Below are 24364 nucleotides of genomic sequence, written 5' to 3' on the forward strand. Positions count from 1 at the left end.
TGTGTTGTTGATCTGCTCTGTTCTTTTTATGAACACAGTGATTTGGCTGTGATCTGACAGGGGGGTTTGTGGTCTGACAGTGAATGCATTAGTAAAGGAGGGGTCCAGGTCAGTGATGGCATAGTCCACCACACTGTTACCAAGAGCTGAGCTGTATGTAAACCTACCTAAAGAGTCCCCTCTGATCCTGCCATTCATGATATATAGGCCTAGGCCTTGACAGAGATTCAGTAATTGTCTCCCATTTTTATTTACCACACTGTCATGGCTATTCCTGTTTGTAGTCATGTGCGTGTGGTATAGAGGGGATTGTCTGAATATGTGGCTGTTCCCCTGTGTGTTAATGGAGTCAGGCAGAGTGCCTGTTCTGGCATTAAAGTCACCGCAGAGCAGCGCGCTTCCCTGGGCCTGGAAGTGGCAGATCTCTGTCTGGAGATCATGGAAGGTGTCTTCCTTGTAATAAGGGGAGTCCGATGGGGGGATGTAGGCTGCACACAGGTAGATATCTGTTTGGCAGGTGACAATACTATTACTCATTTTTAGCCACAGGTGGGTCTCTCCTGTTCTTATTGGTCTAATAGAGTCGGTGAGCTCCTCTCTGTACCACACAATGATCCCCCCTGAGTCTCTGCCACGCTTTACGTGTGAGTGTTTCAGGGAGGGCACTATAATCTCCCTGTAGCCTGAGGGACAGTGAGTGGACACATCAACACGGCACCACGTCTCGTGGAGAATAATTATATCTATGTTATTTATATTTCTAATAAATTCAGGGTCTGTGCTCTTCAGCCCAAACACTGACGTACACAAACCCTGAATATTCCAGGAGCTAATTGTAAGCGATCTCATATTTATAATTTAAGCTATTTATAATTATTATCTAGAATAAAATATAATGTCAGAAACATTGAACACAAATCAGTAACATGTTTTACACTATTAAGTGTTTTCTTCTTATTTGTATTATTTTCTTATTCTTATTATTAGTTGTACATTTCTTTTCTAATACATTTAGAGTGGGGTGTACTTAGCTCATGATTTTGAAAATTAAGTTCAGGAGCTGCCGTATCTCCCCCATCTCAGAGCTGGCTAGGGTCCCTGGTTTGGAAGCAGCTGCTGCATAGCTGTGTTGCTGCTGCTCTGTCTGAGTGCTGTGCTGGAGCTGCTGCTGTTCCTGGATCCCTCTGGGCTGGGCTCTGTTGGGCTGGGACCCTCTGGGCTGGGCTCTGTTGGGCTGGGTCCCTCTGGGCTGGGCTCTGCTGGGCTGGGCTCTGCTGGTGTGTTGTAGTGTGTGCTGCCGGTGTCCAGGCTGCGGAGGCTGGTGTTCTTGGGGGGGTCTCCTCGTAAGCACAGGGCTGCGCTGTCCTTGGTGGTGGTCCGGTGTGCTCCTGTTTCGGGGGTGGCTGGCGGGGTCTCGGCCCATGGCAGTGTCCTTTAGGTTTTTGGCGAAGATCCTAACGCCTTCCTGGTCGAGGTGTACATGGTCGTACAGGTGCAGCGTGCTCAGGGTGTGGTGGTGTGCCAAGTGGACATTAGGCAGAAGGGCACAGCCTCTGGAGATGTCACTGTTGATCCTCTGAATAGTGTGCTGGGGGACGTCCTCTCTGGGCAGCAGGGTGGAGATCGCTATCTTCGCACCAGGGAACTCCTTTGTGGCCTTCTCCGCTACTCTCCTTACCGACTCGGCCACATCTTCCCCCTGAGAGCCCAGGTCGTTGGTGCCAGTGTGGATGATAATGTGCTCGGGGTCTCTCAGGGTCGACTGGCACAGCAGCTGGAGCGCCCTTTCTGTAGTTGGGCACCAGAATTTTGCTACCCGGCTGCTGGGGAAGAGTCTTCGCTGGTTCAGGTACTTCCCGTTGGAGTCGATAAGAATGGCTACCTTGGAGCTGTATATTTTAGAAGCCTGTCTGCTCGAGTGAGTCTGTGTCTCTGGGGCAGTGTGTGTGATGTGGGAGGGAGGGGCAGTGTGTGTGGTGGGGGAGTGGGGGGTAGTGTGTGTGGTGGGGGGGAGTGTCTCGGTGTTGGGGTGTGCTGGGGGAGTGGGGTGTGTGTTTGGATCAGTGTGTGTGTGGAATGATGTGGTGTGTGTATCGGTGTTGGTGTCAGTCAGACAGGCCCTGCTTGCTGTAGCTCCTGTGTTCTTGGGCTGGCTGTGGTGTTGCTGTTCTGGGTGGGGGGGAGGAGGTGTGACTCTGAGTAGCTGCTCTCTCAGGCTCTGTATGCTCCTCTCTTTGCGCTGTAGCTCCTCTCTCAGCTTGGCCAGCTCGTTTCTCAGGGCCTCGTTGTCCTGCCGCAGCTCTCCCATCTCAGCTCCCAGCTCCCTGATGGAAGCCCTGGCCTCGTTCCTCACCTGCCTCACCTCGTCTCTTTATCTGCTGCACAAGGTCGTTCTCTCTCAGCGTGGTCAGGGTGAACTTGAATTCTGCAAACTCCACCTCCAGCAGTGAGAGTCATTCCTTCAAGTGCTGCACTGTGCTGGGCAGTCTGGGGGTGAGCGGGGGGGGGGGTGCGGGGGGCTGCAGTGGGGGAGCTGCAGGGGGCTGTGTCTGCAGTGTGGGGAGCTGGCTGCTGTTCTGGGTCTAGTACCTCTGGATTTTTTTTCTCCTTCTCAGCCAGTTCTTTTAGAGCCTGGAAATCTTTCTCGAATAGTTCTAGGCTGGCCTCAGTTCCCTGAATCATAATAGTGCCATTATAATACACATTGATGCTGAGCCTTGTGCTGTCAGGGTCAGTTCCATCTCCTATACGCAGTTGCCTTCCTTTGCAAATCCCTCCCAGCTTGATATTACTATGTGCTGTGCAGAGGGCTGTGTGCCAGGCAGTGGGGTGCTCTGTATAGAACAGCAGGTTGGTTTTGGTCCTCTTGCCCCCAGCCAGGCTGCAGTCTGCTATCAGTGTCTCTGGGGACTCCTTCATTAGCTTGTTCTTATACAGTTTATTTCAATTTGTCTGTTTCTTTCTATTTCTTTCTGTTTCTTTCTATTTCTTTCTGTTTCTTTCTCTTTCTCTTTCTTGTTTCATTTTCCTGGAGGTCTTATTTCTTTTCTTTTCCTCTTCAGTTCAGTTCTTTTCTTTTGCTTTCTTTCTATTTCTTTCTTTCTTTCTTTCTTTCTTTCTTTCTTTCTTGTTTAATTTTTCCTGGATGTCTTATTTCTGTAGTAAACGTTTTCCATTTGTTTTTTATTTGTCCTTACTGATTTATATTCTTAATTCTCACATTTAAATTTACTCTAGATTAACAATTGTTTAGTTTAAATTAAGAGCTCATCTTGCTGCTGCTGCTCTCTCTAGTAACCTCTCTCTCTGTCTCTATCTCTCTCTCCTCTCTCTCTCTCTCTCTCTCTCTCTCTCTCTCTCTCTCTCTCTCTCTCTCTCTCTCTCTCTCTCTCTCTCTCTCTATATATATATATATATATATATATATATATATATATATATATATATATATATATATATATGGGATAGAGACAGAGAGTGGCTTCTTTAATGATCTCATTTAGCCTATAGTACAGAATTCAGATTGCAAAGCTATTAAATTAATATGGCCTTGTTCCAACGATCCGGTACAGGCCAAACACTTTTGCGAGTAGCATTGCAACCCAATCCAGAACAAAGCTCTGTTAGTTATTATTTTAATACATTGCTGCTTCTACAAAACCTGTCAACCACTCAAAAATGGCCTACTTTAATGTTTCTGTGTGGTATATGAGGCTTCGTATTTATTTAATAGTTATATATTCAAATGTATTTTACGTCACATATTAATTTCTAAAGAAGAGAAATGCCTCTCATGTCTCCCCAGAAAGTTATTTCGAAGGCTGGCCGCTTAGTCAGCATGGAGTTCTGTTGAACAGAACAAGATGAAGCTGGAGACTAGATTGAGGACAAGGATCAGATTGTTCACTTGAAGGCAGATTTCATCATTAGTGCCTCTGGATCAGCGTTAAGCCACCCAGTAGGTAGGATTTACTGCAACCATGAAAAGCAGGTTAAAGTACAGTACAGTTTAACATTTCAAATAATAAGGACAATAAAACACAAACCATGTTCTAAATTGATTTAAAACACCACACATTGTTAATATGAAATACTTAAATAAAAATTCAGTAAGGGATTATTAAATACAATTAAAAAAAAAACCAATCAGCTTGATGCTATTGTCAGAGATTATAGAACCAGAAAATGAAAAGCTGTTTTCTGCTCTCAGTGTAGACAGTGTGTATATACTAGCATGTACCTGCCTCTAATAAGTACTAAGTGTTCAGCCAAAGATCATTGGTTTAAGTCAAGGAACTTGCAAATATAAGGTAACTGGTGCCAGATGGCCTGTCACAGCTCTGTCTGTTTTGAAGGATGCATTTTACCCACTGCATTCAAAGTTAAGTTAATTTATGTCCTTGTTTTTTTGGTGACCTGAGAAGATCATTTTATTATTAAATAAATATGGGTCTATGTAAATTATCTAAATAGTGGCATTGCTTAGACCAGAGCTGTCCAACATTTACGGCTATACAATCCATAACAATTCATTACAGAGACATTAAAAAAAAAAAATAATAATACGTTTATGAGAAATCTACTGGTTCATTAGTTTTCATTAATATATTGCATTGTATTTGTATTTGTACAGTCTGTTCAAACCCATTAAATACCTTAAATGGGAAACTTCAAAATAGCCATATTGTGGCTCTCAGTGAACCACCAGTTGGACAACCATTCTTTAGACAACACTAAAGGAAAAAAAAAAATCAAGTGTTCTAATAGTAAGCTTTGTGCAATCATATCATCTCTGCAAGCCATAAATAATCTATTGAGATTTAAAATTTGAACCAGTGAAAACGTTAACATCTATTTTATCCTTATTGATTTGAATTGAGGATAAACAGTAATCTACAGTATATTACAATTTTGTATCTTAATTCTAAAGACTGGTAAGTAGTGTAGAGATCCAGATTCAGCTTTATTTTTAATAAACATTCTCCTAACGTCTTCAGGTTGTGCTGGAATAGCGAAGTGTTTTAAATAACATGGTTGCCACTTGCACATTTGTGGTTTTAGCTAGTAATGGTAAAACTGGAAACATTTTTGTTTTCATTAAGCACTTACAATTAAGAATAAAATCCTCATACGGTATTTACATAAATATAATTAAATAGCTGGTTCTGAGGCCTCTTTTTTTGTCTGTGGAATACCTTCTTTGGCTTCTAACAACACATCTTAAAGAGATAAACACTTCTCCACAATAATCAGCCAACTAGGATCTGCACAAGTCATGTATCACATGCAATACCTTGAATATGTGTTTACCGCTGTTCTGCTTATCTTTATTTACCAGGTTTCATGAGTACTTAATGTGATACCTATCGCTTTAGTGAAGGTTGAGATACTGTTTTAGTCCCATGTCATCAAGCTGAATTTGTGGAATTAGTTTTTCCTTTTTGAGGTGCAGTATTGCTGATTTAGAATTTAATAAGCTTATCTCTTTTATTGCTGCAACAAATATCCAGCCAACCATTACACATGAGAGAATCTACCCTAGCAACTCTAAAAGTCTACAACAATCAAGCGTGTTTTAATTCAGTTATTGTGAATAACTAAAACTCAGTTTTATTCCATGTTGACAAGCCGTTCTATCAGATTCTCCTTGCATTATGCCCCGTCAAGGATACTTTTTGCTCAGAATACACCCATGTCTAGGTATTTTTTATACAGTATTAACAACAGGGTTTACCTAATGCCATGCATCATTCTGATTTGTACATTATAGATGATATTCTTCAGTTGATGTTTAGATATATAACCTACATTTTATATCAATATTTCTCATGTGTATGTGTTGGCCACCACAGCAAAATGAATTAGTTGCTACAACTGCTTAAATAACATACCTGTAATTTGTATTTTTATTGTTAACATTCTGGCAACGTTTTACACTTACAACTTTAAAGTCAGTTTCAAAGCTCTTTTCAAAATGCCTGCTGTATTGCACTGATAGTGTAAGGTCAAACAGGTAACACAGCAATAACGATCCATGATGTGGTACGGAACAGAAAAGCCAGATCGCTCTTCCTGCAGTGATTTAGAGGACAGATTTCAAACCCCAGTGCACTAGGGTGGACATTTTGAAAAGGGCTTTGAAACAGGCTTTAAAGTTATAAGTGTAAAAAGTTGTCAGGATGTTAACAATATAAATAAAAATTACAGGTATGTTATTTAGCAACACGTGGGGATATGTAACGTTATACTTAACGGAACCCCGCTACTTACTCTTTATGCATATAGAATGCTTTTATGAGATCTGCAACATAAAGATTCCAACCATTCCATGCTAATGAATGACATTCTTCAGAAAGTTGCCTCCATGAAATGTCATCTATTTGGAGGCAGAGGGTGCTTTACTTCCAAAGACACTTTTATAATGCCCAATGAAATGGGGGGGGGGGGCACGACAAACCAATTGAGCATCAGATATTTAGATAAATTGTTCTACTAAGGGCTTTCAATAAACTAATGAATGTCAATTTACAGTAAAATAAACTGTCCTGTGCATATGCATATATTTATATATTAAAAAACACACAATAATGAGCTACTTAAGCTGGAAATACTAATTTTTTTCGAATTGGTTACCCATCATACCATTAAACTGTTTACTGAAGCATCACAGATATACTGCAGCTAATGAGAATGTCTGCTATTTAAACAACTGCAAATTGAACACATTGTACATGCATACATAATTAGTTATGGCAGCCAAATACACATTTGTGTAACTATGGCTCTTTTAGGCAACCTTTACCCTTATGGTGTTTTGCATCATTTTAAATATGTACATAAAATATGTTGTTGTTGTTTTATTATTTAAAATTATTCAATTGATGTTCAGTAAGTTGATGAAGTTAGTCAGGAGACAGTCTTGTTGAAATATTCTAATGTGGCCTAGGAGCATTATAGGACAGATAATTGTTTGTTGGGTACTGCAAAGATCACTGAAAATTCCCTTGGTTAATTTTGAATCACTGAATTAAAACATAATGGTTTGTTGCAGTCAAATGATGCAATTGTGTTTAAAAAACTTTAATGAAAGATCTTAATGGGGTTCATGGACACATCCGAATTCAAAACTTAGTAAATGTTACAGATGAAGGTTCAGAGATCCTTTTCGAGACCATTGCTACACAATGGCTTTGTATGTACCACTGGATGACTTACAAAAAACTGGAAAGCTAAGCCAGGTTGACTTTAGTCAGTAAATGTTAAAAAAAAAAAAAAAAAAACAGGCAAAAATTGACTAGATAAAATGTATTTAGGTGAATTTTCTGTCAAGCTTTTAAAGATCATTCACCCTTTGTGTACATGTATTTGTTGACTCATCATTGATTTTTCAATAGCAATTTCTTTTTAGCAGAAAAAAAAAAAAACCCTTTAATATTTTGCTGATAAAAGTATTTTTCCGAACCTATATAGTATTTTCTGATACAGATATGCATTACAGTACTTATCTACTTTAGTATCTTGTCATGTCCTGTGAAGAAGCTTAGCTGTGTATATGGCAAGAAGAGCTGAGATAGCTAGAAAATCTTCAGCAATCAGACTAGGAGGCTGGCCCACTAGAGTGACAGAATGATAAGCTCCTAGGCAAGAACAAGCTGGCTGGTGATTTGCAATAGTAAAGATAATTCCAACAGCAAAGTGTCCAAGCATTTCAGAAACTGATATTTCTTTTTGTGTTTCAATTAATTAATTAATAATAAAAACAATATATATATATATATATATATATATATATATATATATATATATATATATATATATATATATAAACACAGAATACCAACAATTGTATTCCCCTTGTTCTTACATATCATCCTATGATCAAAAAAGTACAACACATCATACAAAGAAATGTTATCATTCTTCAAGATAATCCTTCTACAGCTCCTATTTTCAATAACCCTCTTCTAATGTCATACAGAAGAGACAAAAATCTAAGAGAGCATCTGGTCCACAGTAACATTCGACCCAATCTGGACAGTCTTAAGGGTACGTTTCCATGCAATAGGTCACGCTGTGCAACTTGTAAATACATTCACAGCAACACAGTAGTTAAGGGAGCAAAATCCTCATTTACTATCCATGATACTTTTACTTGCATTAGTAAATGAATTGCATTGGCTGCATCAAATGTAATAAAGCTATATATTGGTGAAACAAAACGACGCTTGGCTGATCGCTTCGTGGAACATCTGAGAAGTATACGAATTAACACTTCTACTTTTCCTGTCGGCAGACATTTTAACAGAAATGACCACACTATAGAAGACATCACAATTTGTGGGATGGTTCAATGCTATGGAACTACTGCTGTCAGGAAACAAAAGGAATGTGAACTTATTTTCAAACTTGGCACTTTGGAGCCATTTGGAATGAACATTCTATTCTGAGGCCGTCATCATCATCATCATCATCATCAACATTCTGGAATTTTGTTTAAAAGACTACTTGTTTGTTAAAGCACTGTTTTTTTTTGTATTCAGCCGATGAAGGACTTGTAGTCCGAAACGTCCTGATAATTGATTTGGAATCAATTATTCTACCTTTTTAAGTACCTGAAATATCCTTTTCTCTTTTTTCTTTTTTCTTATTGATCATTTTGGTACACAGCAGTTTTCCTTTTTCTCAATATATAATATATATGTATGTATGTATGTATGTATGTATGTATGTATGTATGTATTTCAGCAGTAATCCCCTCTGAAACCTTAGGTTCTAGATAGTAGAGCCGAAAGCTTATCAAAGACAAGGTCAGTTGTCTGTCAGGGGGTGCCTGCTGCTGAGGTTAATATTGCCTTTGGTATACAGTACAGTATGTACTAACAGTGATGAAGAACCATTTTTCTCTTAACTGCTGAACTATTAACCTTGTTGGCTGGGATGACCCATGGAGATTTAGGCAATGGAAAATACAGTAGTATGGTTACTGTAAAATGAGGGAGTGATCTTTAAAGAGGGGTCAAGTGCGGCGTCTGTTTTTCTAAGGGTTTTTTAAATATGTAGTAGGAGTATTTCTGGCTCCTTATTACTTCCAGTGGTCACATGGACAGTTTTCAGTACAAAGGCCATGGTAAGTAAATCTGACCTACAACACAAGAAGGGATTAGGTACCAGGACAGGGTTCAACAGCAAGATTGAATATACTGGTTTGAAATAAAAAATACATAACTAAATAAATAAAGAAATAAAAAACCAACGATAATCAGCACAAGAAATCAGAGGAACAGTAAAGATGCTAGAGCATCATTTTCATACAAAGCAGACCTGTAGTGTCATTATATATCATGTCAAAGGAATTTAATATAGATGGCTAACCATTCCTTGTTGGTTTGCAATAGTATTGAGCAAACCTTTCCTCGCCGACATTTGTTGTTGTCAAAGAATAATAATGCTTTTATTAGATTTATTTTTGAATATTACTCATTTTTAACCTAATTCTTAAAATCACATGTTGCACAGAGAGGTTTTCCTCCCGAGAGTTTCGAGTGAATGCTGTGGTGACGTCAAATATACATATATACAAGGATATACTAATAAAATTAGCTGTATGCTATTTTATTACAATATTAAGTACAACATTTTTTCATATCCTATATTTATGGTATTGTCTTATTTATTTATTTTTATTCACTACTTGCTACTGATGCATTCCTCATTGTACCATATAAGACAGCATGGCTTCTTCTGTTTAATGGACCTTGGCAATCTGCATCTGCCAGTATAGTTGTCTCTGGAGACTGTCAGTGGGTTCTTTTAGAAGCAATTTTATTTAAGAATAATCTCTCTCGAGTGCTAAAGCCTTGTCACACTCCGTAGCCTCTTCACAGTAGAAAAGAAACAAACAACTCCTCTACATGAATGGGTTTTTGTTAAATAGAATAATGCAGAAGATAATCATGCAGTCTTTGGGTCTGAAAGCAGTCCTAAAGCTCAGGGCAGTAAACATCTTCAAGCCATCACAAGATATTGCAGTCATCCCTTATCCTGACAACCTGCTGCTTGGGTCTTCTAGGATTTTAAGACAGAGCCATGGATTCTCTGATAGCTGCCCCAGGTTTCTTGCAGCAGCTTTCTGGGGAAGATAAGCAGTCTTTACACTGCTCAGTGTAATCTCAGGTGATTGCACATATCATGCACAATTGCCAACTTTAAAGAGAGGCCCAGGAAGACTAGCAAAAGGATGTTCAGGTCAGGACTAAAGTGGGCTCGCTCACAGAGCAGTGAGGGGAAGCTCTCATTCACTCTAAATTCAAAAGGGAATATTCTAGCATTAAGAAAATGTATGTGGATACACAAATCCTGTTATGCTTATTGTTTATTTTAGTACTAGTTTATTGTTTATAGGTGGCTTTGGAGGCCATCTATTCAAATAAAGGTCCTGTACAATTCTTTTCTCTGATTTTGTTCTTTCTAACAGTGAAAGAGGCAATGACTCCCATTAAGTTTGGAGATGGAGTTTCCTCGAGCTGGATCCAGAGACTATGCAGACCAGTGAGCCATGGGTATTTGCCGGTGGAGACATTGCAGGGCTGGCTAATACTACTGTTGAGTCAGTGAACGATGGAAAGCAGGCCTTCTGGCACATTCACAAATACATACAGGTACTCCTACAATCCGTGTTTAACCAGAGGATTTTACTGCAGTTATTTTCAATGTGGCACACTTGGCAAGACCAAGGCCACAATAGTTACTTCTGACCGCACTGGCATTTATTATTTAATATCATTATGAATAACAATGATTCGCCTTGAACTAATAATGATTTTTATGATTTTTAAAATAAATAAATAAATAAATAAATAAAGGTACAGTATCAAAATGGAAGAGACAGTGTGTGCTTTTTAAAATAAACCAACGCCGTAGATGGCATCATATGTAAAGTACAATAACAAATTGTAAAATATGCTGAAAACTGGACAATAGTAACTAATGCTGGTAATGATTACCAAGAGAATATATTATTATTATTATTATTTATTTATTTCTTAGCAGACATCCTTGCTCAAGGGTACAGCAGCAGTGTCCGCCACCTGGGATAGAACCCACAACCCTCCAGTCAAGAGTCCAGAGCCCTAACCACTACTCCACACTGCTCCACAACATGGGTCCTACTCACAATAGAGTTTAAGCTGAGTTAATTATGATGACCCCAGATATTGTATGGGTATACATACATATCAAAGTCACTGTTATGAGTATAATAACAACAAATATTGTGGGGAGAGGTACATCAAAGAAGATGGTTACAGTAAGAAATACTGTTTTCTTGACATTACACAGGTTGAATACATTTTAAAATTCTGGTGAGGAACTGACAATCAACGGGATGTGTCTAGGAAGATTTCCAACATTGAGTCCTCTCTGTATAACACTGCAGTGGAATGCTAGGCATTTTCAATGTTTCATCTCATTTCATTTCCATGCAACGTTTGATATTTTGGTGTGCATTGCTTTTCCTGGGATGAATATGTTATACAAGAACACATCGTTTGCTTTACCTATTTCAAATTGTCATTCACATGCAGTACATTAAACACAGTGTGAAAGTGAAGATATTATCACACACTTGCAGATCTAGCTTATGATGGTAGGGACTGAGGGAATCTATACATGTCATAACCAGACACTAACTGGTACCAGGGGAATGGTCCTTTTATCCACAGATATAAGCACAGTATGCCTATTATTCCTTTTTTGTTTCCTTTTGAATATTCTTTAAACATTTTACTTTACTGCTGACAGTAAGTAGAAGCAGGCACGGTAGATGTGTTTGAATATTTAGGATTGTTAGGGGCTTTGACGGTTCACAAACCCTTTCTCTTTCAATGCTAAAAAGTTACTTGTGGTTTTAATTGTCAATTATAGCCATCAGTACAAGTACAAGTACATATACAGTCTGTATTTACATCAGCTTTCAATAGTTTTCTGAGTTGCAAAGATGTCTATGCCAGTTTCTATTATAGATATGCAAAATAACAAAACAAAAAAATAATAATGTACAGAAAAACACTGGTTTTGAAACATTTTTCCCCAAGTTTTCAGAGCAGCCCCCTGACCTAACCCCAGTGTCATAACGAGTAATGTAAAACACCGTGCTTTGGAGACTGGATGGGTTCATTTGCAGGTTAATTGTTGTAAGGTCAGCAGATAGTAAAGCTAAGTGTTTGTTTTCTAGATTCAATTACTACTTGTACAGAGAGAAGGGCTGCAGATTGAATTGCTTTTACAGTAATGGACTATGGAAGAGGAAATGAATCAAACAATTTGCTGTATTGTTTATAAATTCATTTTTAGGTTATTTCCAGGTCACTTGTACTTTCTAATAAGCATGTTTTCGTCTTCATTTTTTTCTTTCCAATACATTTAGAAAAAAGCCTTTACTCCTGTGCAGTCATAACATGCAACACAACAACGTATATATTGCACGTTAGCAAAGCATTTTTGCGTTAGACTTATAACGTGTAATGTATGCCTTCAGGATAGCAATTTATTTTACCAGATAAAATGGACTTGTCTTTTTTTTTTTAATTTATGTATGTATATACAGTGCTCCCCCTTTATAAGGCGACTCTTTATACTGCAGAACAGGTTCTAAGGCAGTACGGCCATGCTCCCATTTTCCCCATAATGCCATTTCACTAACACTAGTATTCTCATTATAAGGCAAGGCGGAACACAAGCAGCACAGTCTCTTAGATGGCGCCTGGCTACAGCTAGTTTCTTACCACTAATAAAACAAATGTATAACATGTATGTATGGTACTCGGCTGCTGATAATGGAAAATAAAATAAACGAAAATAAAAAGTGCAACAATTGTAATGGTGTGAAACTGGAGCACTACAATGATTGTTGCTGGTTTTCTACCATTACAGTTGTTTTATGGCTCACTAGAAATTAGCTTTTGCTCAAGCTTTTAAATATGGCTCCCACTTGTTGACTTGAAGACGCTACACCTGCCTATGACAACAGTGGTAAAAATGAGAAAACACTGCACTAAGTAAGCTGATTTATAACACGATTTGTGTATTTGCTTGAGAAAACCAAAGTCTTTAAGCTGTTGTTATACCATTAAAGACACAATTATAGCTGTTTGGTAGGCAGTTTGGTAATTAAAAAAGAGTATTGATGTATGATTTGCACTGAGTGTCTTTGTATTTTTTTTTTTTTTCATTTTGATAAAATGTAGCGAAATATTGGAGAAAGCCTCAAAACCCAACTATTTAAATATTCAATGCTGTTTAAATTGAGTTTTAGGTATGGTTAAAACAATTGTCTGTTTCTGTTTTCAACTGTACGTTCGGGTTCCTGTTTACTGTAAAGATGAAGATGATGTGTATCACTAAAAAAGGACCATAGCAGTCCAAGTGTTGCAGCCTTAATAAGGGTTAAATAGGTAATATGTCAAGTAAAGTTGACAACTGTGTGCTTTTTAAAATTACATTTTATGCAGCTATAAGTTATTCATGTTTATTTTATTTTTATATATATGTCATATGGTAATGAAATGTTATCAGTTGTTATAAAAACCTGTAATGTTGCTGTTGTATATGATGTTGTTCTCAGACAGTGCCAAAATTTATCATTTCAATTGAACAAAAAGCACTTTGAGATGTAACTGTTCATTCGTCATGTCTGATACTAATTTATAATACTGTACTGTGCTATTTTGCATCCTTCGTGTACAAACACCCCTTGGTGCTTTACAAACCTACACAATATATATGAAGCAAAAAATAGTATGTGTATATACTGTATATATACATCTTTTTTTTTTAAATTATAGTCTTAACTTTTAAATAAATTATTATACCGTAATTGTTTTCCTTTGCAAGTCTGGTGAAACAATGCTCCCTTTTTAAAAACTACCAATAGTGTATGCATTTCTAAATGTATCTCGTTCCTGAATAATAACAGGAAATCTTTGTTCTAGTCCGTACCCTCTGAATGTTGTCTTTAAAAAAGGGAACTGCTTCCTTGTGTTCTATATTAAACACATAAATAAACATGATTATATAGTATCAATATAGGTTGAGTGATACAGAAACTGTGAAAATGTAATTTTCAGGATTAATGGTTAGTGTGTTAGCACCGATTTAAAATAATAACGTGAGCAATAATATATAACTGAGCCCCACTCCAATTTGAAGTTCAATTCACCTACAGCTTTCTAGTATGTAGACAGCCCCGGACGCAGGCAGACACGGTTTAACATCTTGACATCGTTAATGCCTGCTTTCTACTCATCTAAAGCAGACAAGATAATGTACTGGTGTAATTGAGTTGATAATAAAATAATATAACCATCAGTATATCATTTTTTCATACCACATTTCCTTCTTTCTCCACATGTGTGTATGTTGCTAAACTGGAATGTGTGTAGAATAAATCAGAAACATGTTCTTGTTGTTTGGAATTTACTGTCATTATTAAGAAAAACACCCTAGTAGTACAATACTGGACTTACATGTCACAGTGTTTTCAAAGTATGGTACCCAAAGGATTGGTGTTGTATACCATAACTTACATGTTATTGCAGATCCTGCCACAAAATGTTATGTATGACTTTAAAGTAGACTGGATAGTATATTTATAAGCACATTACTATACAAAGTACAGCAAAACTAATCAGAAACATCAATAATAAGGTTATTGTATGAAGCAGACTGTAAATACATTCATGTGTGTACAGTACTTTACCTTATATTCAAGTTTATATTAATGAAATCGGTTTTTAAACAATATCCTCATCCTTTTCTGTCCGTTTTGTTTTTCTCAGTCACTGCATGGCTCTGCTGTTGCACCTGAACCCCAGCTACTAGTGTTTTACTCTCCGATTGACCTGGTGTGCATCAACATATTTATTTATCATTTATTTCTTTAGCAGACGCCCTTATCCAATGTAGAGATAGCAGGACTCAAGTTTCCAAATCGTTTTGGCCTAGCACTGCCATGATCCGATGAGCTTTTGAGGAGGGCTGGGGTTTTGCTCTCACAAATACTTTCTCTCTCAACAAGGTAGTTATACATGCTACAATAAGTAGCATGTCTGAACTGCGGTCGGGTGGCAAAGAGAACACGAAAATAGTTAATGGTAGCAATAGTAGGCATATTATGGCATGAAGCAGCAATACTAGTATTTTAACATGTTAATATGCAATATAATTACTAATAAATGAAGTTTATTTTAAATAATTTTATTCTAAGAAAGTAAAAATTATATTTATTAATTAAAATTAAAGTTGTAACAACCATTGTGATTGGGAAAATTTCCGTGCAATTAAAGCAATATTGGTACGTTTCCAAGAGCTTTACAGATTACAAAAACCTACCATATCCTGTCTCACTTCCAGCATTTATATTAACAAGAGTAGGACATTCCTAGTGTTTCACAATGTAATTATTATTTGTTTAATATTGAATGAATTGTATGAAAACATTTTGGTTCAAGTTTGTCTTTATATATTTTAACTCTAATAACAGAAACAAACTTGATATATTATGTTGGTCGGCTAAAATGTATTCGCAACAACTATTTGAAACTTTAATACTTACTGTGTCTAAAGTAAAATGGATGTATCAGATACTATAAACAAGTAACATTCAGAAGTGAAATATCAGCGGGGCTACTCCTTAACCACAAAGAACAACGACCGCTCTACACATAGAATGGGGCGACTTTCCATTTGGTGAAACGTGCTATACCTGGAACACCAGAGATTATCTGTCAAGGTAATCTGTTTTTATATTATTGTGCTTTGTGGTCTAGTAAATTGTTTACATTGTTGGGATAACCATTGTATACAAAACCCCTAACCATGAAATCCTGGAATCTACACATTCTGTAGTCTCATCAACAAACTGGAGTCTACAGTTGGTTTAGACAAAAATATATCAATTGTCACTTTTGAAGCTCAAACAGAGGAAACAAAGCATCCCCCTAAGTATAGCTTTATATATATATTATAAATCATGCTCATATCATATAAACTATATGCGTTTATTGGTAATGTACAGTACCCTTCACTTTGTCATGTGACCTAATGAGGTTGCTACATTGAGGTCAAGTGACTTTTTGTTATGAACCATCATAAAAATGTTTTAGTCCTGCTTTTACAAAAGGACATGGTCCATAAGATGTGAGTTTTGCCTACAAGCAAGGGCGTTGGAACTAGGAGTGCCGGGCGTGCAGCAGCACCTCCTTGGCTTTGCATGGCTTCCATCATATATAGAGCTTTCAGCACCCCCACTATAAAAATTGTTCCAGTGTCACTGCCTACAAGTGATGGCCAAAAATGAAATTTTCACCGTGGAAGTTGTTTACTTGTAGAAATGAACTTGTCTGTTGCCACATTCTTATATTTCCATGTGTATTTCAATGTGGGCTCCGTCTTTAAACAATATTTTAATAATGCTAAACAACATACTGAAGTTTTTCAAAGATGTAGTCAAGGCAACTCAGTCATGCACATTTTGCACAGAGTGGGCATCACAGTATAAATCTACAGATCATATCAATTTTTTTTTAAGAAAGCCAAACCAAACAGTAAGCAATTTCATAGAGATTTCACACTCCCTAGGATCCCTTATTCATTGGGCATGACTATGGAGTTTAAAACCTTGCTTCATTTTCTTTCCTTTTTGACACAGGTTATAATAAATAGCTATTTCAAGAAACAAAATTACTTGGAGGATTCAATCAACTGTTAATAGACAGGAGCATATCATCCTACTGGTAAGTTAACATTTGTTCTTGAAAAAAAGGTCATGAATTGTTTATTAGGTGCTATTACAATTACTTTGTTTTAACTTAATTCCAGTGATGTGAAAAGTAATCAGCAACATCAGTTTGTTCTGTGCTTGCTGGCATTGTTTGATTAGTAAAGCTAGAAATGGAAATGGTATGAAAAAGCCCCCCCCCCCCCCCCTTTGTTCAGAATAGTAAAAGGAATCTCTAAAGTGACTATAAAGGTTTCTACACAGTTCTTGCATAACAGTTAATCGACTTCCAGAATAACTTGACCTCTAGTCACCGACCTTCAAGCAAAATGCTGATTATTAAAGAACTGTATGAAATGAAATGATGTTGTAAAAGCTCATAAATTATACACAGTTTGGTCTTACAGGTTTGAATGCCGTCTTCACCTACAAAGCTACACTTTCAAATTCCAAAGGTCAGATTTTGTTTTTAAAATGTTTTAAAGATGTCCCTTTAAACATATTTTGAGCCGATTCGCTTTCTTAATCAAACAAAGGAAGTTGTTTCTTTTTACCCTCATATCTTAATTGAGTTAACAAATGACGTGCATTGATCTCACCTGATTCAATATGAACCTGCATTTCGTTCTGGCTCTAATAACTGAATTCAGTTTATTAATTTCCACTGCGTTAGTTTCTAGCAGTGCGTCGCTAATTTAAACAATCTGGTATTCAGTTAAGGCTTAACAACTATTAATTAGGGTTTAAAGGGGGGGGGGGGGGAGAGATGGAAAATAAAAACCGAAAACTAGAAGCCCTAATTATACAGTGCCTTGCAAAAGTATTCAGACCCCTGACCAATTCTCTCATATTACTGAATTACAAATGGTATATTGAAATTTCGTTCTGTTTGATATTTTATTTTAAAACACTGAAATCAATTATTGTAAGGTGACATTGGTTTTATGTTGGGAAATATTTTTAAGAAAAATAAAAAACTGAAATATCTTGCTTGCATAAGTATTAAACCCCTGTGCTGTGGAAGCTCCCAGTTTACACCGATGAAAGAAATTGCCTTAACGAGGACACACCTTACCATTGGCCTCCACCTGTGAACCATTAAAGTTGCTGTCACATTTTCTGGATAAAAACCCCACTGTTGAAGGATCATTGTTCAGGCTGTGAATCTGAAGGAAAATGAAGACCAAAGAGCATTCTACAGAAGTTAGAGATAAAGTAATACAAATGCATAGATTAGGGAAAGGGTACAAAATAATATCCAAGTGTTTGGATATCTCAGTGAGCACAGTTGGATCAATAATCAGGAAGTGGAAGCTGCATCACACCACCCAGGCACTGCCAAGAAAAGGCTGTCCCTCAAAACTCAGCGCTCAAACAAGAAGGAGACTTGTGAGAGAAGCCACAGAGAGGCCAACAATCACTTTGAAGGAACTACAGAGTTCAGTGGCTGGGAGTGGAGTAATGGTGCACCAGTCAACTATATCAAGAGCTCTGCATAACACTGGCCTGTATGGGAGGGTGGCAAGAAAGAAGCTGTTACTCAAAAAGTACCATCTGAAAGTACGTCTGGAGTTTGCCAGAAAGCATGAGTGACCCAACTGCGATGTGGGAAAAGGTTTTGTGGTCAGATGAGACCAAGATAGAGCTTTTTGGCCAAAACTCAAAGCGCTATGTGTGGCGCAAACCTAACACTGCCCATGCCTCAAGACACACCATCCCTACAGTGAAGTATGGTGGTGGCAGCATCATGCTGTGGGGATGCTTCTCATCAGCATGGACTGGGCATCTTGTTAAAATTGAAGGAAGAATGGATGGAGCAAAATACAGGGAAATACTGCAAGAGAACCTGCTTCAGTCCGTTAAAAAACTGAAGCTTGGGAGGAAATTCACCTTTCAGCAGGACAATTATCCCAAGCACAAGGCCAAAGCAACATTGGAGTGGCTCAAGAACAAAAAGGTGAATGTCCTACAGTGGCCCAGTCAAAGTCCTGATCTCAATCCCATTGAGAATCTGTGGCACTATTTGAAAATTGCGGTCCACAAGCATCGTCCAACCAACCTGAACAACCTGGAGCAAATCTGCCAAGAAGAATGGGCCAAAATCACTCCGACATTGTGTGCAAAGCTGGTACATACTTACCCCAAAAGACTTAAAGCTGTTATTGCAGCGAAAGGTGGCTCTACCAAATATTAATACATCGGGCAGCAGTGTGGAGTAGTGGTTAGGGCTCTGGACTCTTGACCAGAGGGTTGTGGGTTCAATCCCCAGTGGGGGACACTGCTGTTGTACCCTTGAGCAAGGTACTTTACCTAGATTGCTCCAGTAAAAACCCAACTGTATAAATGCGTAATTGTATGTAAAAATAATGTGATATCTGTATAATGTGAAATCTTGTAACAATTGTAAGTCGCCCTGGATAAGGGCGTCTGCTAAGAAATAAATAATAATAAAATAATATTAATGTGTGGGGGTTGAATACTTATGCAAGCAAGATATTTCAGTTTTTTTTTTTTCTTAAAAATATTTCCCAACATAAAACCAATGTCACCTAACAATAATTGATTTTGAGTTTCAGTGTTTTAAAATAAAATATCAAACAGAACGAAATTTCAATGTAACATTTGTAATTCAGTAATATGAGAGAATTGGTCAGGGGTCTGAATACTTTTGCAAGGCACCGTATATTTATCTGCTTTCTGCATTATGCAAAAATACTCATATTTGCAATTCAACACATTCAGATATTCAGCATATGACAAAAGGTTGCTTTAAAAAAATGTAAGTGTAACGGGGTGACCCACTTCACTTTATTTAGGCACGTTTGATTTTGTTATTATAGTATATTCACGTTTTGATTTGTCACATTGATTTAATGTTATTTAGGGCCAGACCAAATCAAACCCCGATCGCTCTTGCGAAAGAGTGTTTATGTGATATCGCTAGTTTCCATATCGCATTTTGCATTTGAATATCAGTGAATGAATGCTATTACATACAACTACTACTAGTAGCAATAATAATAAAAATAAGTTTATTAATAATAATAATAATAATAATAATAATAATAATAATAATAATAATAATAATTATCTGTTTTATTTTTATTGTGTACAATATTGAAAAATACGGACGTGAGTTTGAAAGAAAACACACAAGCACACACACTTGGCAATTACCTCGTCTACAGCATCGTGCTGCATTGTTCTGTCACTGTTATGAGAGCGTGCCACATTGTTTTCATGATTTTTGTAAAAATCCATACCATGCCCTGGCTTGTGTCAGCACCATGCAATGCCAGCATCCTCATACCTAACTGGCACGGTGCTGCCCAGAGCCCTGTTGTGCACAAGACTGTATAGTAACTGCACAAGAACGAAGATTAAAAAAAAAAAAAAAAACATGGTTAACAAAGAAACTCTGTGCGAGTATTATAAAATTAAAATGTGTGTGTGTGTGTATATATATATATATATATATATATATATATATTAAAAAATAAAAAATAAATACAATAAGAAGTTGCATGAAATGCTATCCAGTGCCGTGAAAAAAAGTAGTTTTTTTAAACAGGCAGTCAGGTAGTTGTATTTTATTATTATTATTATTATTATTATTATTATTATTATTATTATTATTATTATTTCTGTCGAAAAGCCAAAGCAAATTTAAAAACCGTCCGTAGTTGTACAATGATAATAAATAAAAGAAAATATATCTAAAAAGCTTTACCATCACTGAAAGAGACACTCCTTCAAGCAAACCTCTCCATGAGTAGAAAAGAGTTTATTGTTTGTACGTATTAAAGAAATAATACGTATTGCTTTACTAAACATTTAACTCGAACCGTGGCAAAAAAAAGTAGACTAAAGAAGTCTTGTGCGTGTTTCGTTTAAGGGTGCAACAAACACAACATATATTATAAGAACATAAGAACATAAGAAAGTTTACAAATGAGAGGAGGCCATTCAGCCCATCTTGCTCGTTTGGTTGTTAGTAGCTTATTGATCCCAGAATCTCATCAAGCAGCTTCTTGAAGGATCCCGGGTGTCAGCTTCAACAACATTACTGGGGAGTTCCAGACCCTCAAAATTCTCTGTATAAAAAAGTGTCTCCTATTGGTCCTTGTTTCTTTTTTCAGGTCGACATTGTCAATACCTTTTAGAATTTTGAATGCTTGAATCAGATCACCGCGTAGTCTTCTTTGTTCAAGAATAGATTCAGTTCTTTTAGCCTGTCTGCATGCCTTTTAAACCCGGGATAATTCCGGTCGCTCTTCTTTGCACTCATTCTAGAGCAGCAATATCCTTTTTGTAAAGAGGTGACCAGAACTGAACACAATATTTTAGATGAGGTTTTACTAATGCATTGTAAAGTTTTAACATTACTTCCCTTGATTTAAATTCAACACTTTTCACAATATATCTGAGCATCTTGATAATAATACGAATGATACATATACTAATATTTGATACTGTAAATTATTCATTTTAAATTATTCAGTGTTGTGTGCAAGTGTTCGATATATGAGGTCAGTGGAGCGCCTTGAGGCATTTTTTTTTTTTTTTTTTTTTTTTTTGCAAATACCAGGATGTTTAGTGTTATTTTTTGTTTTTACTACTTGCTTAATACGCAATAGCTTTTGACAAGTTCGTTGACTATAAAATCTGGTCCTGCGAAAGTCTTGCGATGTGATTTATAGCTGGAATTGAGTAGATTTAGTCAGGCGATAGCAAACCACTCCCCCTTCTCAACCCACTTGTAGTCAACAAACGATAGCTGCTTTTTGAAGGGCGAAAAGGGCTTGTTTTGGTTCCGCGAGATTTCGCTTGGAATTTTTCTTGTGTTTTGTTACCACGAATGCTTTCGACACTTAGTTTTGTTACCGCGAATTTTGGTCCGACTCTTAGTTTGCTTTATTTTAACACGTTTATAAAGCATGTTTTTTTTGCATGTTACTTTGTTGTATATTTTCACAGATCTCACTGGCACGTTGATGCTCTCCTGTTCTCAGCCCCCATTGGTGCTAATTGAATAATTTGAAGAAGCTGAGCACCTGGTATAAAAGATCCTGATTTCATCCATTCGAGAGATTGTTTTTGGTCCAGTGTGAAGTGAACCTGGGTTTGTCTGGAGTGGACATTGGATGCAGAGTCAGCAGGAGCAGAGAAGGAATTGGACTCGTTTGTGTTCGGCAGTGGGTTGTGGAGAAAAATGAAATAAACATCCGCTGACATTTAGAGCGAGGCTCCTGCTGTGCTTCCTGTCTCCCTCTGTGTGTGTGTTTTTTAACGGTTTTAGAAATTAGTATGTTAAAGGCATTGGGGTTTTAGAGGAGTGCTGGGGACAGGGAGTTCTTAAAGTATTGCTTTTATTGTTGTTTTTAGTAAGCCCCGTCTCCGCGATTGTGTTGAGCAGCACTGCACTTTGTTTTTTAATTATAATTGAACATATATATATTTTTATTGAACAGTGCAAACCCCATGCTGTGACTGTGTATTCTAGACTTGTCCTATTTGTTTAAATATAGTTAACCACCTGTATTTAATAAAACGATGTTCATTGCATATTGTTGTGGTCTTAGTTTATTTCCTGCTGGTATTCTGCCTGGCTGATCCCACCCCGATCGATAAGAACGAGTGCCCCAAGCAGGTGCTACATAAGCTATCATATGAAATATTAACGTTTTGGAATACAGTTTTGATGAAGTGCAATTCGACTTGCGTGCACACGATGGAGAAATTAAATGCTCACCAGGGGAGTTCAATGAGAATTAGAACCCAGCCTGAACATCTGCTTGAAATTGTATTATCCCATCCTACAGACAGCATTGCTCCCAAGCTGAGCTGTTAGACTGACAGCTGAATATTGCACTGATTTGAGCTCAAATATGTTTGTGAACTTTGTCTCCTTCTTCTTTTTTTTTTTTTTTTTTAAGAATTTAGTACATGTGTGCTTCTAGCCTGCATTATTTTCTTTACTCTTGACGTTTGTAGATGCCAGATTGGGGTCTAATATACTCTTGCAGTGATAGACTGTCAGCTTGCAGTGAAATACCAGCTAATATCTTGGTAAACAGAAATCCTATTATTCTTTATTGTGTGCTCTATGTGAAAGACTGTATGGGGATTTCTTTAGGGAGATAGATAAATAAGCTCTTAATGTCAAATATGAATGAGCAGGCTGTATTCTGCTACCATTATACTTAAACATGAGGGACTTCTTTTAATATCCTGCTCATAGTCACAGTCACATTCATATGAAGCAGTACAGAGGTATGGTATTGAAAGTGCATCAAGGATTTCTTTGGGTTCAATAAAAAAAAAGAAAATCAATGCATATGTATACATTGTTTTTATTTTTTATTTGTGTAACACATTTGTTAAAGATGATCTGATCGTTATGATAATAGAATAGTAGAAAAACATGTATTGGTTAAAAAAAAATGTAGGAGGGAAATTATTTAGGCAGGACATCATTATTTTTGACTAAGTTCTTAGAAAATTGTGTATGTATATGTGAAGTTAAGAGCTTGTTCAAAATTCAGAATTGAAAAAACTGCCTGAAACCCCATTCGTTCTTGTTTGTTCTTTTGTTCACAACAAACAAGATATTGGACAGTTGAACCTGCGATTGATAAATGTAGACTGTCCCTGGTTAATTAGAAACTCTAAAGGTCTATTTTTGTACAGCAGATTGAACTAGGAAAATCAGGAAATCTTTGATAGATCAGGCCACAGGGGCCCAATTAGCACATTGACAGATATGTTGGAGATTAATCACTGTGCCATGTCACTGCCTTAAAAGACCTTTGGTTTACGACATTAAAGAAAAAAGAAAAAAAAAAATACATCTTGAATTGTTAATGAGACTAAAGCACTTTTGTCCACACCAATATAAAAAGATAATTTGAAGATTGTTTCATGTGAATTTTTCCAGTTCAATTTTTATCATGCATCTCATTTAAGCATTTACACCAGGGTTTTCAGTGTAGCAGAACCATTACATTATCAACCAATGAGGCTATTATATACTAGTGAGGCTCAACATGTATTATGTATTAAAATGCTAATATATGCTCAAAACTAAATCCTAACAGATGGGTAAACAACCTTTTATCCCCTTAATACTAGCCAAAGAAAGCGTCCTTTAAGAATTACATTCTGTAAGGTTTCTGCTTTACTGGTATCTGTTTTTCCGAGAAAACGTACAACCTGTCATAACAAAACTTATTGGTAAACAGTTTAATGATCAAAATGGAAATCTTAAATGTTTAGTTAAATTGGTACCAACCAAGTTACAGCATGCACTACAATACACATTTTTCAACAGAGGATGCCTCTGCTTTTTAGAAAACGCTGATGGATTCACAGACGCTTAATAACAAGAATACCTTTCCAGGAACAGTATTGGAAGTAATGAAGATATTTAACATTTTTAGAAAGGATTATCCATACTCTTGACAAAAATAGAATTGTGCATAGCAACAGGCAATTGCATACACTTTGTTCTCATTTTTTCATCATGACATTTATGATCCTCCCTCCCTCTATATATTATAGAGAAAAAAGTAATATCATTTTTTTATTTCC

At 36.9% G+C, this 24364-nt stretch overlaps 1 pseudogene; it reads left to right on the forward strand.

Annotated features, from left to right (window-relative positions):
* LOC117417218 (dihydropyrimidine dehydrogenase [NADP(+)]-like) overlaps positions 1-24364 on the forward strand; it is a 174871-nt pseudogene that overhangs the window by 55141 nt on the left and 95366 nt on the right.

This window comes from Acipenser ruthenus, chromosome 12, assembly GCF_902713425.1.
Source record: "Acipenser ruthenus chromosome 12, fAciRut3.2 maternal haplotype, whole genome shotgun sequence".
NCBI classification, from domain to species: Eukaryota; Metazoa; Chordata; class Actinopteri; order Acipenseriformes; family Acipenseridae; genus Acipenser; species Acipenser ruthenus.